General features: G+C 50.2%; 1 long non-coding RNA gene across 1 annotated transcript in view; it reads left to right on the forward strand.

The window, feature by feature from the left end:
- The first annotated feature begins 10,612 nt into the window (after positions 1-10,612).
- The window catches only part of LOC140116646 (uncharacterized), a 37,198-nt gene continuing 34,194 nt past the window's right edge, over positions 10,613-13,616 (forward strand). The window contains exon 1 of the long non-coding RNA XR_011852882.1: positions 10,613-10,872. This is a non-coding gene — a long non-coding RNA (uncharacterized lncRNA). The remainder of the gene's footprint in view (positions 10,873-13,616) is intronic.

The following is a 13,616-nucleotide window of genomic DNA, read 5'->3' on the forward strand; positions in this document are numbered from 1 at the left end:
TCTTTCCGATTTTCCTGTGCATGCGTATCACTCCATTCAGTTCGGTCAGAGAGGGAATCGCAGAGGTGTGCAGGAGCGCAGCTCACACGGGTATGCGGGGTGGTCTTGCTGCAACAGGTTACCATCAGGTCGTTCCACAGGTGCGACTAGCCCTCGGTGGCAGCAGGGTAGCAATGCAGGAGACAGCGGGAGAACAGCACAGGAAGGAACACTAGGACTCACATCAGGAACACAGGAGCTGGCACACGGATCAGGAACACAGGAACAGACTGGCACATGGGACAGGAATGCAGGAGCAGGAACACAGGAAGAGGAAGAGGAACTGGAACACGGGAACACACAGGAATGCTGGAGACACAGGAGGGCTTTCTCTTCACAGGAATGGCTTGAAGATCCGACGGGGAATGATGGGAGCCGCTGGATTAAATACAGATCTGGAAGTGGCCAGTGCCAATCACCTGTCCGCTGGCCCTTTAAATGTTTGAGCACCGCCGCGCGCGCCCGGCGCCTAATCCGGGTGAAAGCGGGAGCATGGAAAGGTAAGTCCATCGCCGGGGAAGCAGGGCCAGCGCAGGGAGCCCCGGTGCAGCCGCGATCCATGACATGGATTGCGGGGGTGTCAGTGACAGCGAGAGCAGTGCGGGGGGGGGGGGGGGGGGGGTTTGCACAGGTGGTATGGATCGCGGGGGTGCCCGGCGATTTACATGACTAAGATCAATCAAGCGTCAAAACCAACATGTGTCCAGGTATTAGTACATAAAGGGGTTGGGCAATTTTTTCTATAGTGTGTGTATGGAGGGCAGGATATTAGGAAATTTACAAATATACATTGATTAATAGTAATGCACCGCTTTCTTTATATGTAAGGTAAAAGTTCTTGTCTTTTACCTCATCAGCCAGACACTCCTGTCCATAAAATGACCACAGATGGAGGGTCATGTGATCTTTAACTGTCAATCTAACTGGTTGTTCATGTACAGTTAGAGATCACATTGGATAAATAATTGGATGAGGATGAGTTATGAAGTCGAGAAAGGAGAGTTGATTAAGAGAGAAAGATGAGGTTGTTGTTATGATGGTAAAAGTAAGGGAAACATTGGTTGCACAGTGATGGTAAATATGTAGTATGCATAGATTACTTAGGATACATAGAAATGCATATAATTGAGTATTTGTGCACATGTATAAGTAAAAAATGTACATATATAAATAATAAATATAAGTAATATATAGAAAATACATGTATAAATAATACATTTGCAACACCCTCGCCGATGCAAGGCAGAGCTGTGTTTGCGAATACGTCCCACCATGTAGCTTGCAGCCTGTGTAGGGTCTGATCAGCCCCACAGCATGTCACTACATAACACTAGATAACACAGATGAGTATTGCAGTGGTAGATCCTGCCTGGCAAGGCAGGAGTTAATTGCTTTATGTGATGTAAAATGTGTCATCCAATCACATGTATTATCCTAATGTATTGTAAGCTGGGATGTAATTGGAGGAGTAACCACCACATGACCAAGAGCTGAGAAAAAGTGACGGTTGGAGATTTCCAACAGTTAGTTCAGTCAGAGAAGTGAGTCTGACAGGATTCAGTCAAAAAGACTAGCAAGTCAGACCAAGCAGTGAGTTAGACAGAGAGAGAGGAAAGGGGTATCATCCTACCTTCAAGGGTGATACCTGAAGCACTCCAGGACAAGCTGAAGCTTCCTATTAGGACACAGCTACCTCCCAGCATGCCCTCTGCATCCAGGCTGGCGATCTACCTCCTGTGGCTCCCTCCAAGTACATCTCAGCAATCCACTACTCTGTTAAAGGCACGTTGCTGCGGTTCCTGTCGGTTCCAATAAAGAAATGTAAGTTGTTTTTGTTCAACCTCTGCCTCCGTCTGGTCCCTGCTACTACAACTACCATCATCACAGGCACCCTGTCCACCACACAGAGACTTATACTCTAGACACCAAAGGGTTGCCCCAGGGAGATCCGCTATAGCAGCCTCTCCCTCATCATTTCTTGCCAACACCACCCTGCTGGAGACCTGCCAGGCTGTAGGACAGCCCTCCGGTTCCCCATACCAAGCACCGTGACACTAGCGTGCCTAGGCCGCAACCGCCAGCCACTCAGGTACTGCGGGCCCCGGCTGACTCCAGGCCCCGAGAAAAGAATAGGCCCCGGTGGGGGATGTTGCAAGTGGCGTCACAAACACAGGATCATTACTTCTGTGCCTTATTCTGGCACTAGAGACTATCCTTTATTGAAAAACTACTGTGCTGCCTAACCCTGCTACCATTCAGGTATAGGCCCAAGTGATTTTGTGCTATATTTCACATTGACTTTATTACTGCTGCCAAGCGCTATCAAGCATCGCTCCAGCAATCAGGGGGTTAATCCCTGCCAACGGACTCTGTTAGCTTAACTACAGTTGGTGCAGAGCGGTTGAAGCATTTACCTCACAAGGCTGTGGCGCAGCAAGTATTTCCAGCCCGCCAAATCCTGGCGGGAACTCCAGAGTCGTCACCAGGCTCCACCCCCTGCGCGAGTGGCGCAAAGTACCGTGGAGGAGGAGCTGGAACGTGTGCGGCCGGCAACAAAGAGGGTTAATCGGCCATCTTGGATTTTGGCGCAGGACGCGCCTGAAGCCTGCCAGCAGCGTGCGCCTCATCCGGAGTTCCGGCACATGTGTCCTGCGACTGGAGGAAAGCACCGCTGAGCATCACCGTGCCCCTGCTGCCTGCCGGACATCGGGAATGGAGTCCTTCGTGCACCGGAGCTGTCCTGTCACCGCGGCTGATCCTGAGTGAGTACCGCTGGGGAAGTTAAAGGGGGGTAGAGATTGTTTCCGATGCTAGGTTATTGGCTCCCCTCCCAGGGAATAGTAACTGTGTCTTAAAGTGCCCACGTCCCATTCTAGCCATCGCCCATAGCAACGGATATTGTGTGCCCTGCAGACTTCCCTCAGCTAGACCAGTCATGTCTGCCCAGGACGAAGATACGGGGCTGGAGCAGGTCCTGTCCCCTGGTCCCTCCTCAGGGTACCGGAGCATGTTAAGCCCGCCAGAGAGTCCCTTCAGCCCTGCTACAGCCAGTGTCCCTGGGACTCCCACCGTTATGCCTCTGACTATGCCATACTATCTGGGGGCCCCCTGGTTACCCCACTACGAGGGAGAATTGCACACTCTCCCTGAATTCAGAGACAAGTTGTTAGCCACCTTCGCCCTGTACCCGTTCACAGAGGAACAGAAAGTGGGCATCCTAAACGGGCAGTTGAAAGGACCCGCTCTCCGGGAAGTCAAGTCTTGGCCCCGAGAACAGTGTCAGAATGTGGTCCAAATTCTTGATAGGCTGCGCAACACCTTTGACAAGTGTACTGCCTCAGAGTTGAAGCAGCAATTCTTCGGGAAAAGACAGAAGCCCCAAGAGTCCCTCCGAGACTTTGCCCTCTCCCTACAGGAGACATGGAAGGCCATAACCCGTCTTGATCCCAAAGACGCTGAAACCTCTGATCAAACCCTGAGGGAACAATTCATTAATGGACTTGTTGATAGAAATCAAAGGTGTCAACTAAAGATCATCTCTTCTCAACATGCCCAGGCCTCCTTTCTTGAGTTTAAGGAAATTGCCATTGACATATTAGGGGACCGACCGCCTACTGGACCGCAGAAAGAGCCTGAATCCGTGGAAATGGAGGACTCTGCTCTAGCTTGCCATCCAACGCAGTCGACATCACCTACTCCAGCGGCTATGGAAGTTGCAGGCTTAGCAGGACAGATCCCTAATCTGGCGGACACCCTGCATAAAATACTTGATCGGTTGACCCAGTTGGAAGTGACTGTCTCCGCTATGAGGAAGAAACCTCCAGAGAACTCTGTATGGTCAGCTACCCCTCGTGACTCTCCGGCCAAACAGCGCCCAAGAGAAGCGAAGTCGTTAAGCACCTGGAGTCAGAAGAAACCCCGCCAGCGGTGCAGCTACTGCCATAAATATGGGCATGAAGAGGATGGATGTCGTCAGTTAAACGACAAACCCTTGGAGCTAAGGGACGACCTCCAAGGGAAGAACCTGTAAGTCCCCGAGATGCTAACTGGATGTCCAGGTTCGTGGGGACTCGCCCTATGGTTTATGTAACCATCAACGGAGTTACCCTACCGGCCTTAATTGATACCGGCTCTCAAGTGACCACCCTCCGGAGTGCTGCCTTCGAGAAATGCAGAGGAGGAGCATCCTTAGTCCAGCCTCCCAAGGCTTACTTGAACATTATTGCTACGAACGGAAAGCCCGTACCCATCCGTGGCTACTGGGAGCCCACTCTAACCATTGGAGACACTGAGTTAACCAGACAGGGCGTAGTGGTGACACGAGTGCCCAAAAACGGTAACTTCTCTCTGGTACTGGGTACCAATGTCCTCCACAACTGCTACCCTGAAGTGCTGAAGGCTCTCCACAACTCCCTGCCAACAGTGCCCAATGGTTCCCGGAAGGTAATTCAGGAGACTGCAGGTTCTAGCGGCGCAACAGAAGTTTGCTGGCCCTAATGGAGAAATCTGCAGAGCCCGGATCAAGGATCCCCAACCTGTCCGCCTTCAACCTGGGACTGAGACGTTAGTATGGTGTCGAGCCTACATGGGCATCCAAGGTCAAGACTACCAGGCGATAGTAGAACCTTTACCAGCTGATGAAGACCTGCCCATTCTAGCCGCCAGGAGCCTAGTCACTGTATCCCGAGGACAAGTACCCATTCGACTACTAAATGTGGGAGACTCCCCAGTGGATCTGAGAAAGTACCAAGCCGTAGCCACTCTCTTCAGTGAAGACTTGGTGGAAACCTCTCTGTCTGCCTCCCAACAGTTGGAACTGAAGCAAAGTGCTGAAGGTGAGCCTGTCGAGCAATCCTGGTGCCTATCCTCTGCCTCGAATCGAGGAATCCCTCGCAGCCCTAGGGTCAGCTGCCTACTTCTCTACCCTGGACCTGACCAGTGCAACGCCCCAGGCACATTTCAACGGCTGATGGAGAGATGTTTGGGTCATCGCAACTTCGAGACCGTCCTGCTATACTTGGACGACATCATCATCTACTCCAAGACTTATGAAGACCACCTCAACCATCTGGCTGAAGTCTTCCAAATCCTGACCCAACATGGGTTGAAGGTCAAGCCATCCAAGTGCCACCTGCTATAACCTAGCGTCAAGTACCTGGGACATGTGGTGAGCGCTCATGGAATTGAGCCGGATCCAGAGAAGATTGCAGCTGTACACGACTGGCCTACCCCATCAACCATACGGGACATCAAAAGCTTCCTGGGATTTGCCAGTTATTACAGGCGTTTCATCCCGAAGTTTGCCCAGCTGGCGGCTCCCCTGCAAGAACTTCTAAGGGGCCTGCCAAAAGAGAGCCAACGTTCCCGAGTATCCATTGAGTGGACAGCCGAACGAGAAGTTGCCTTCAGATGCTCAAGCAACGGTTGACTGAGCCTCCGGTGTTGGGATATATCCAGAATACAGTCTGCCTTTCACCCTATACACTGATGCCAGCAAGCAAGGCCTAGGGGCTGTACTATCCCAGCTCCAAAACGGAACTGAAAGGGTCATAGCCTACGCCAGCCGTTCCCTCCGAGAACCGGAGCAAAACGACCTTCAAGTTGGAGTTTCTGGCGTTAGTCTGGGCTGTGACCGAAAAGTTCAAGGACTACCTGGCTGCATCCTTCTTCACTGTCTTCACAGACAATAATCCCTTGGCGCATCTGAACACCGCTCGTCTTGGAGCACTGGAACAACGGTGGGCCTCCAGACTTGCCAACTTCAACTTTACCATCAAGTACCGGGCTGGTAAGACCAATGACAACGCCGACGCTCTGTCCCGTCTCCCTGACCAGTGGGAGGGACCCTCCACGGATGCTCAGTGGGAAGATGTCGAGATGCCAGCGTTTGTGCGTCAAGATGCCCAGAGAGTTTACTCCTTACCGTCAGAGGCAGCGCCAGCTACTCCTTGAGAAGAGTCAGAGCCCCCTGCGGAAAAGTCTTCAGGCTGATAGCCGCGCCATAGGAGAAGTAATGGACTATCTCTCTAGTGGGCGAGTGCCTGAAAGAATCCGCCGCAGAAGAGCTGATGGAGAACTGTCTCAATTGTGGCGCCAGAGAAAGACTCTGAACATGCACCAGGGTCTGCTACAGAGAAGAACTCTGGACCCTATCACTTATGACCGGCTGTACCAGATTGTGATTCCCAGGAGGGACGCCAAGATAGTACTGGATATGTACCATGACCAGTCCGGACACTTTGGCGCTCAGAAGACTGAAGCCACCCTCTGAAGGCGCTTCTACTGGGTCAACATGAAGCCCGACATCGAAGCCTGATGTCGGGAATGCCCAGCCTGCGCCATCGCTCGAGGAGAGCGACACAATCAAAGGGCCCCTCTACATCCCATTGTGAGCCAACGGCCCTTAGAGATCCTGGCATTGGATCATGTGAAGTTGGAGCCCAGCAGATCCGGTCACAGTTATGCTCTCACGATCATCGACCACTATACCAAATTTGTGGTTGCAGTACCTGTCAGAGATCTATCTGCAAGGACCACCGCAGCGGCCCTGTGGAAGAGCTTCATCCTCCCCTATGGCTGTCCGGACCAGATCCTTACGGACCAAGGAACAGCATTTGAGTCCCAAGTCGTCCAGGAGCTGTGCTCTCTATATGGCTGCAAAAAGCTGAGGACCACAGCCTATCATCCCCAAGGCAACGGGCTTTGTGAGAAGATGAATCAGACTCTAATCAACATGCTGAGGACTCTGACCCCTGCAAAAAGGGCTGACTGGCCAAAACTGTTGCCCGAATTAGTGTACCTGTACAACAATACCACTCATTGCTCCACAGGATACACCCCGTATTATCTGATGTTCGGGAGACACGGCCATCTCCCTGCTGATATGAACTGGGACATGGAGTCCCCTGATTCCCAGTCTTTACTCCCCCAGACTGACTGGGTTCACGAACACCAGAGGCGCCTGGCGGATGCCAGATAAGTTGTGGATCTGCGGTTGGAAGAGGCCCGAGAGAAACAAAAAAAAAGACTTCGATCGTAATGCTTGTGCTGAGCCTCTTGCCCCAGGAGATCGAGTGTGGCTGCGCAACAACCATCCCACCAGTAAGCTAGATGGGCGTTGGGAGCGTGAGCCATACCTAGTTAGGGACAGTCTCTCCCCTGAAGTCTACGAGATTTCAAGAGGAGACCGTCCGCTACTCCGGGTACATAGGAACTGGCTGAAGAGATGTCTTCGTCCTTTTGCCCCTATGTCCACACCTCTCACCTCGACCCCCAACTTTCAGACCTCCTTGTGTTCACCTACCCCCAGTTTCTTAGAACTTGTGACTGTGCCTCAACTCTGTTTTGTTGTTTCCACTCCAGTAAGAGGTACCCCAGAGAGACCATCATCCCCACCGCAGTCTCCAATACTGCTGCCTGTGGAGGATGATCCGGCTCCAGTATCTGCAACCCCTGAAGCATCAGAGGCAGCTGAGACTCCGACTCCAGCGCCTGACTCAGAGGAGGACGATGAGGAGGTTGTTATCTTCTCCCAGCCGGAACTTCGGAGGTCTCAAAGGGAGACAAAAGGTAAAGCTCCTGCGTACCTGCAGGAGTATCAACTGGTGTCACACCGAAGGAGGAGGCAGGTACGCTTTTCTGACACCGAAGTACTTACCACCGAAGAAGATACTGAGTAACCCCTGATGGGCTGAAAGCCTTACCAGGTACTGTGCTTATTGTACATATTGTAAATATTATTACTGCTATCCCATTTGGGCTGAGCGCCCGCTATTCCACAAGAGCCAGAGACTTTCCTGGGACTCTCACCCCTATTTATTTATTTCAGTCAAGAGACAGACCTTGAACTGCCCACTGTCATGTGCTATGATAGCACCCCTACAAAGGACTCTGTCCCTCTACACATAGAGGAGACCCTTTGCATCTTTATTGCACTTTTCCCACTTCAAGGGCTGTATCCAGAAGATGGACTTTGCTATTAAAGACCTTCTGAGAGACTTTTGCCAACCTCAAGGAAAAGTTGCTACTTTATTTATTTTTATATTGCACTTAATGCCTTCCTTTTAGGTACGGACATTCTATGCTGCTACCCTGAGTAGCCTAACTATCTGTAACGTTTGTAATGTTATAAGATGTGTACCCATTGGGCTCCTAAGCCAATGTGAGTTTACAACATGTTTGCACACTGTCAATATATGTCAGTAGTTTGCACTAACCTTTGATAGGCTTTTCAGATTGTAGTGTGGCTGTGTCGGACCGTCTCTATGTAAAACCCTGACCGCAATCTTATGCCTCAAACAGAAGTTTGTAAGTGGGGGTAGTCCGTAAACTGCGGGTCCTTCGGGGACTGGGGGTGTTACAGAGATAGCACCTGGATACCACTCATACAATGGTAAGAATGTCAGTCGGCAGGTACTTATTCATTTGTATAATGTTTAATTGTGTCACATATGCCAATGTAATGCATATACACACACTATATATTTGTCGCTAGGGAAGAAGTGTTTATATAACAAATATACAGGCCCTGGTGCAAGGAGTGGATTACAGTACATGACACCACACCTTTCCTACTGTACAGTTTGGTTTAATGGCGTCAGCAACCAACTGTCACACATGTCCTTGTCTTAGTCCGACACCAACCCAGGTGCCTGTCTCCAGGACCATGGGCGGTTTGTCCCTACAGATCATGTAGCCTGCACTCCACAGAAGTGCCCCTATCTACCTCTGCACCCCAATCAGTCTGTAGTCGAGCCGAGGGTGGCTCTTTCAATTGCCCCGGGGGTATGCAACACCCTCGCCGACGCAAGGCAGAGCTGTGTTTGCGAATACGTCCCACCATGTAGCTTGCAGCCTGTGTAGGGTCTGATCAGCCCCACAGCCTCACTACATAACACTAGATAACACAGATGAGTATTGCAGTGGTAGATCCTGCCTGGCAAGGCAGGAGTTAATTGCTTTATGTGATGTAAAATGTGTCATCCAATCACATGTATTATCCTAATGTATTGTAAGCTGGGATGTAATTGGAGGAGTAACCACCACATGACCAAGAGCTGAGAAAAAGTGACGGTTGGAGATTTCCAACAGTTAGTTCAGTCAGAGAAGTGAGTCTGACAGGATTCAGTCAAAAAGACTAGCAAGTCAGACCAAGCAGTGAGTTAGACAGAGAGAGAGGAAAGGGGTATCATCCTACCTTCAAGGGTGATACCTGAAGCACTCCAGGACAAGCTGAAGCTTCCTATTAGGACACAGCTACCTCCCAGCATGCCCTCTGCATCCAGGCTGGCGATCTACCTCCTGTGGCTCCCTCCAAGTACATCTCAGCAATCCACTACTCTGTTAAAGGCACGTTGCTGCGGTTCCTGTCGGTTCCAATAAAGAAATGTAAGTTGTTTTTGTTCAACCTCTGCCTCCGTCTGGTCCCTGCTACTACAACTACCATCATCACAGGCACCCTGTCCACCACACAGAGACTTATACTCTAGACACCAAAGGGTTGCCCCAGGGAGATCCGCTATAGCAGCCTCTCCCTCATCATTTCTTGCCAACACCACCCTGCTGGAGACCTGCCAGGCTGTAGGACAGCCCTCCGGTTCCCCATACCAAGCACCATGACACTAGCGTGCCTAGGCCGCAACCGCCAGCCACTCAGGTACTGCGGGCCCCGGCTGACTCCAGGCCCCGAGAAAAGAATAGGCCCCGGTGGGGGATGTTGCACATTTAATTAGAGATGAGCAAATTGATTTGAATGAAGTGGAATTCGATATGAAATTTCACGGAATCCAACATTTACGCTGATTTGTGGGAACAAAGTTTTTCCCCCCCCTCTTTTTTAGCTAAATGGGCACGAGCACAACGTGTTACATTGGACAGAGAACTCTTGGAAGGAGAAGGGAACACCCTCAATGATATCTGCAGACCTGTAAGCCAATCAGCGATTGGCAGGCTTATGTGATGACACACAGCCCTATAAAACTGTCAGCCATTTGCAATCTCGACACTTCACACGTGCATGTGCTGTCTGTAGCGTCTAGCTGCTTTTACTGTACTCTACTGTAGCGACCAATCAGGGTTAAAGTGGATAACTTGTAGACTTCTGCTGTCTTAGGCTGCATTCACACTGCCGTATGGGGGCCGTAAATACGGCCGACGTATTTACGGCTTATATACATCCCCCAGATGGCAATTGGTACATGGCGCCCAACAGTAGCAGTACGGTGCTGCACAAGTGCACATAGACAAAAAGTCATACGACAATTTTTTTTTTAGAAACCTTTGCCATTTGTCTTTCTTATTGGTAATTTGTTTTACGTTTATTTTTTATTTTTACAGATGTAAGATGGTCTATAGTTTTAGTCGTGAGTCTTCAAATTTTCAAGAGATTTAAAAAAGGTATATTTTTGGTGACCAATTTAGTTTGGTAGTGCCCTAAAGCAGGGGCGTTGCTAGGTGGAAAGATTCGGGGCACAGGCCCCGGATCTTTTGTCCTGTGTGTCTTTTTGTCTGTGAGCAGGTACACAGCAGCCGGAGCAGAGTGAAGCACTTATCACAGAGGCCCCGCCCCCAGCTCTGCCGGAGACTCCTGCTTCAGGCTAATAGTAGGGACAGTGAGGGGAAACAGGTTCCATCATTCCCACAGCACAGGAAACTTCTCCTCCAGCCTCTTAAACCCCTTCCACAGGCTGTCACATCTCCTTCCCCCAGCAGCTCCTTACACAAGCCCTGACTATGTCTGTGCAGGTTCCTGTGTCGATCCGGAGGGTGAGGGAGGAGGCTGCAGCCATTACCTCAGCTCGTCCTGCTGCACCACACAGCAGAGGAGTTACCACAGTAAGTGGCTTATAAGAGGATTCTCATAATGTAGTCCATGTATATACTGTAGTGTATGTATACATACCTCCCAACCGTCCCGGTTTCAGCGTGACATTCACGGTTTTACACCAATGTCCCGCTGCCCCGGGCGGTTGAGAGATAGTCACGCTTTTCCTGCCATTGTCCCTGACCGAGAGACGAAGTCCCGTCTCCTGGTCCCGGGACACACTGCTGTAGATGCAGAGACACGCGGCTGCAAGGAAGTGAGCTGAAAGCTCCCAGCACTCCCCCCTCCTCCTCCCCCGGGCCGGACCCTCCCCCCTGTGAGAGCTGAGCCTCGTGTCCGGAGTCAGTCCAGCTATCATCCCAGGGAAACAGCAGGACCCGGCCATAGGAGACTCACCTGCAGCTCCTGCTTGTTCCCCCTCCTCCTCCTTCCCACCCTGTGAGAGCTGTCCGGAGTCAGTGCAGGACCCGGCCATAGGAGACTCCCCTGCAGCTCCTGCTTGTTCCCCCTCCCCCCCTGTGAGAGCTGTCCGGAGTCAGTGCAGGACCCGGCCATAGGAGACTCCCCTGCAGCTCCTGCTTGTTCCCCCTCCTCCTCCCCCCTGTGAGAGCTGTCCGGAGTCAGTGCAGGACCCGGCCATAGGAGACTCCTCTGCAGCTCCTGCTTGTTCCCCCTCCTCCTCCTCTTTCCCCTGTGTCAGCTTTCCCTGTGTCTCCAGTCATCACGGGGCACAGCAGGAGAGGTGACCCGGCCATAGGAGACTCCTCTGCAGCTCCTGATAGCTGTGGAGGGGGAGGGAGGCAGCACAGACAGAGGTCACATCGCTGCCACCTCTACACTGACCATCTCCACTGCAGGGACCAGGGAGGACAACTACTCCCATCAGTGAGTAAGGTCAGTGACTGTATGATAGAAGACATTTATCAGGGCTTGTGTGTCAGTTTTGTGACGTACAAGCCCTGAAATAATCGCAACGCCTTGCAAATTGCCAGACATTGCGATTATTTTGCTCCTCATACCTTCTCCATGCCAGGTGGGCATGAGGGAGATGCAGACAGCGGCACCTGCGCCCTCGCTATAACCTCTGAACTTTCATGACTGAAAGTTCACAGGTTACGAAGCATTTCCACACCTGTTTGATTGTAACCGATCTATTACAATGTGCGATTTGCATATAATAATAGATGATTGGGAAAATCCCCATATACTGCCATACTGTAGTATACTGTAGTATGGCAGTATATGGTAGGATTAATCAGACAACCTAGGGTTAAAGTACCCTTGATGATCTGAAAAATTGTAAAAAAAATAAAATAAACAAAGCCCATAAATATTCAAATCACCTCTTTACCTAGAACTGATATAAATATAAATAAACAGTAAAAATCATGAACACATTAGGTATTGCCGCATCCGAAAATGTCCAATCTATCAAAATATAATAACAGTTATTCCCAGAGTTTAACTCCGTAACGGAAAATAGCGTCCAAGTCAAAAAATGCCACTTTTTTGCCATTTTGCAAAATATTAAAGATGTAATAAAAAGTGATCAAAAGGTCTTACAGTCCTAAAAATGGTAGCATTGAAAATGGCATCTCATCTCGCAAAAATTACCCCAACCACAATCACGTGCACTGAAGTATGAAAAAGTTCTTAGCGCCAGAAGATTCATTTTTGTAAATGTATGAAAACATTATAAAACCTACAAATTTGGTATCCCATCACACAGCTCTGTACATGGAGAAATATAAAAAGCTCAGGATTGAAAAATGCAAAAATTAAACGGGCCATTAATGATGCAGGATTAAACTAGTGTCTCTAACTCCACACCAGACTGAGGCTGCATTCACATGAACGTATGGGGGACATATATACGGCCGATATACGTCCCCCATACACTTCTATGGGCTCACGGCCCTGTACGGGAGCGTTACGGTACAGCACACGTGCGGCACCATACTGTTCCGTAGCCCATAGAAAGTTGGGACATGTCCTATCTTTCTATGTGATACGGCCCCGGGCGCTGTATATCCCTATGGAGAGCGGCGGGGGGGAACTGTGCTCATCCCCTGCTCCTCTCCCCTGCACCGGTGTATGCCCGCCGTACTACGTCACAGCGGGCATACATCGTGTGAATGTAGCTTATTGCTCACCATTCAGATGGTGCCAAGAAGCAGATGGGCACGTGTGGGCATTCTTGAGGACACTATTGCATATTGCATGTATACACATCGAGGTGCGGTCACACGCACCACTAGGGTAGTGTTTACACACGTAACACTAGCGCATGAGCGAATGCCTCGGCCCCATCTCATTTGCATTTCCATGTGATTGCTTAGCGATCACATGCTTTCATTGGAAACGCAAATGCGATTGAGCCAAGACGCGCCCAATACACTAGCGTTGCATTTGTAAATGTAGCGCTAGTGGTACATGTAACCGCACTCTGAGTCTTTCAAAAATTATGTGATCACCTTTGTAAAATTCAGCTTTAAAAGAAAACAATCACTGAACAGCGAGAAGGGGGTGTGGCTAGGGGGTGTGGCCAAGGGCGTGGTTAATGTCCCTCTTTCTATTTGTGAAAAGTTGGGAGGTATGTGTATATATATTTATGAGTGAACTTGTATCTAGGGTGTATAAGGCCTTGTGTACACAATGTGTAATGTTACTGTGAGTTTCATTCTTTTTTCAATCCCCATGCTAAGTCACAGCCCCATGACAGCCTCAGGTCTTTATTAGATGTGAGAATTTGTCA

The sequence above is a fragment of the Engystomops pustulosus genome, chromosome 2 (genome assembly GCF_040894005.1).
Source record: "Engystomops pustulosus chromosome 2, aEngPut4.maternal, whole genome shotgun sequence".
NCBI lineage: Eukaryota > Metazoa > Chordata > Amphibia > Anura > Leptodactylidae > Engystomops > Engystomops pustulosus.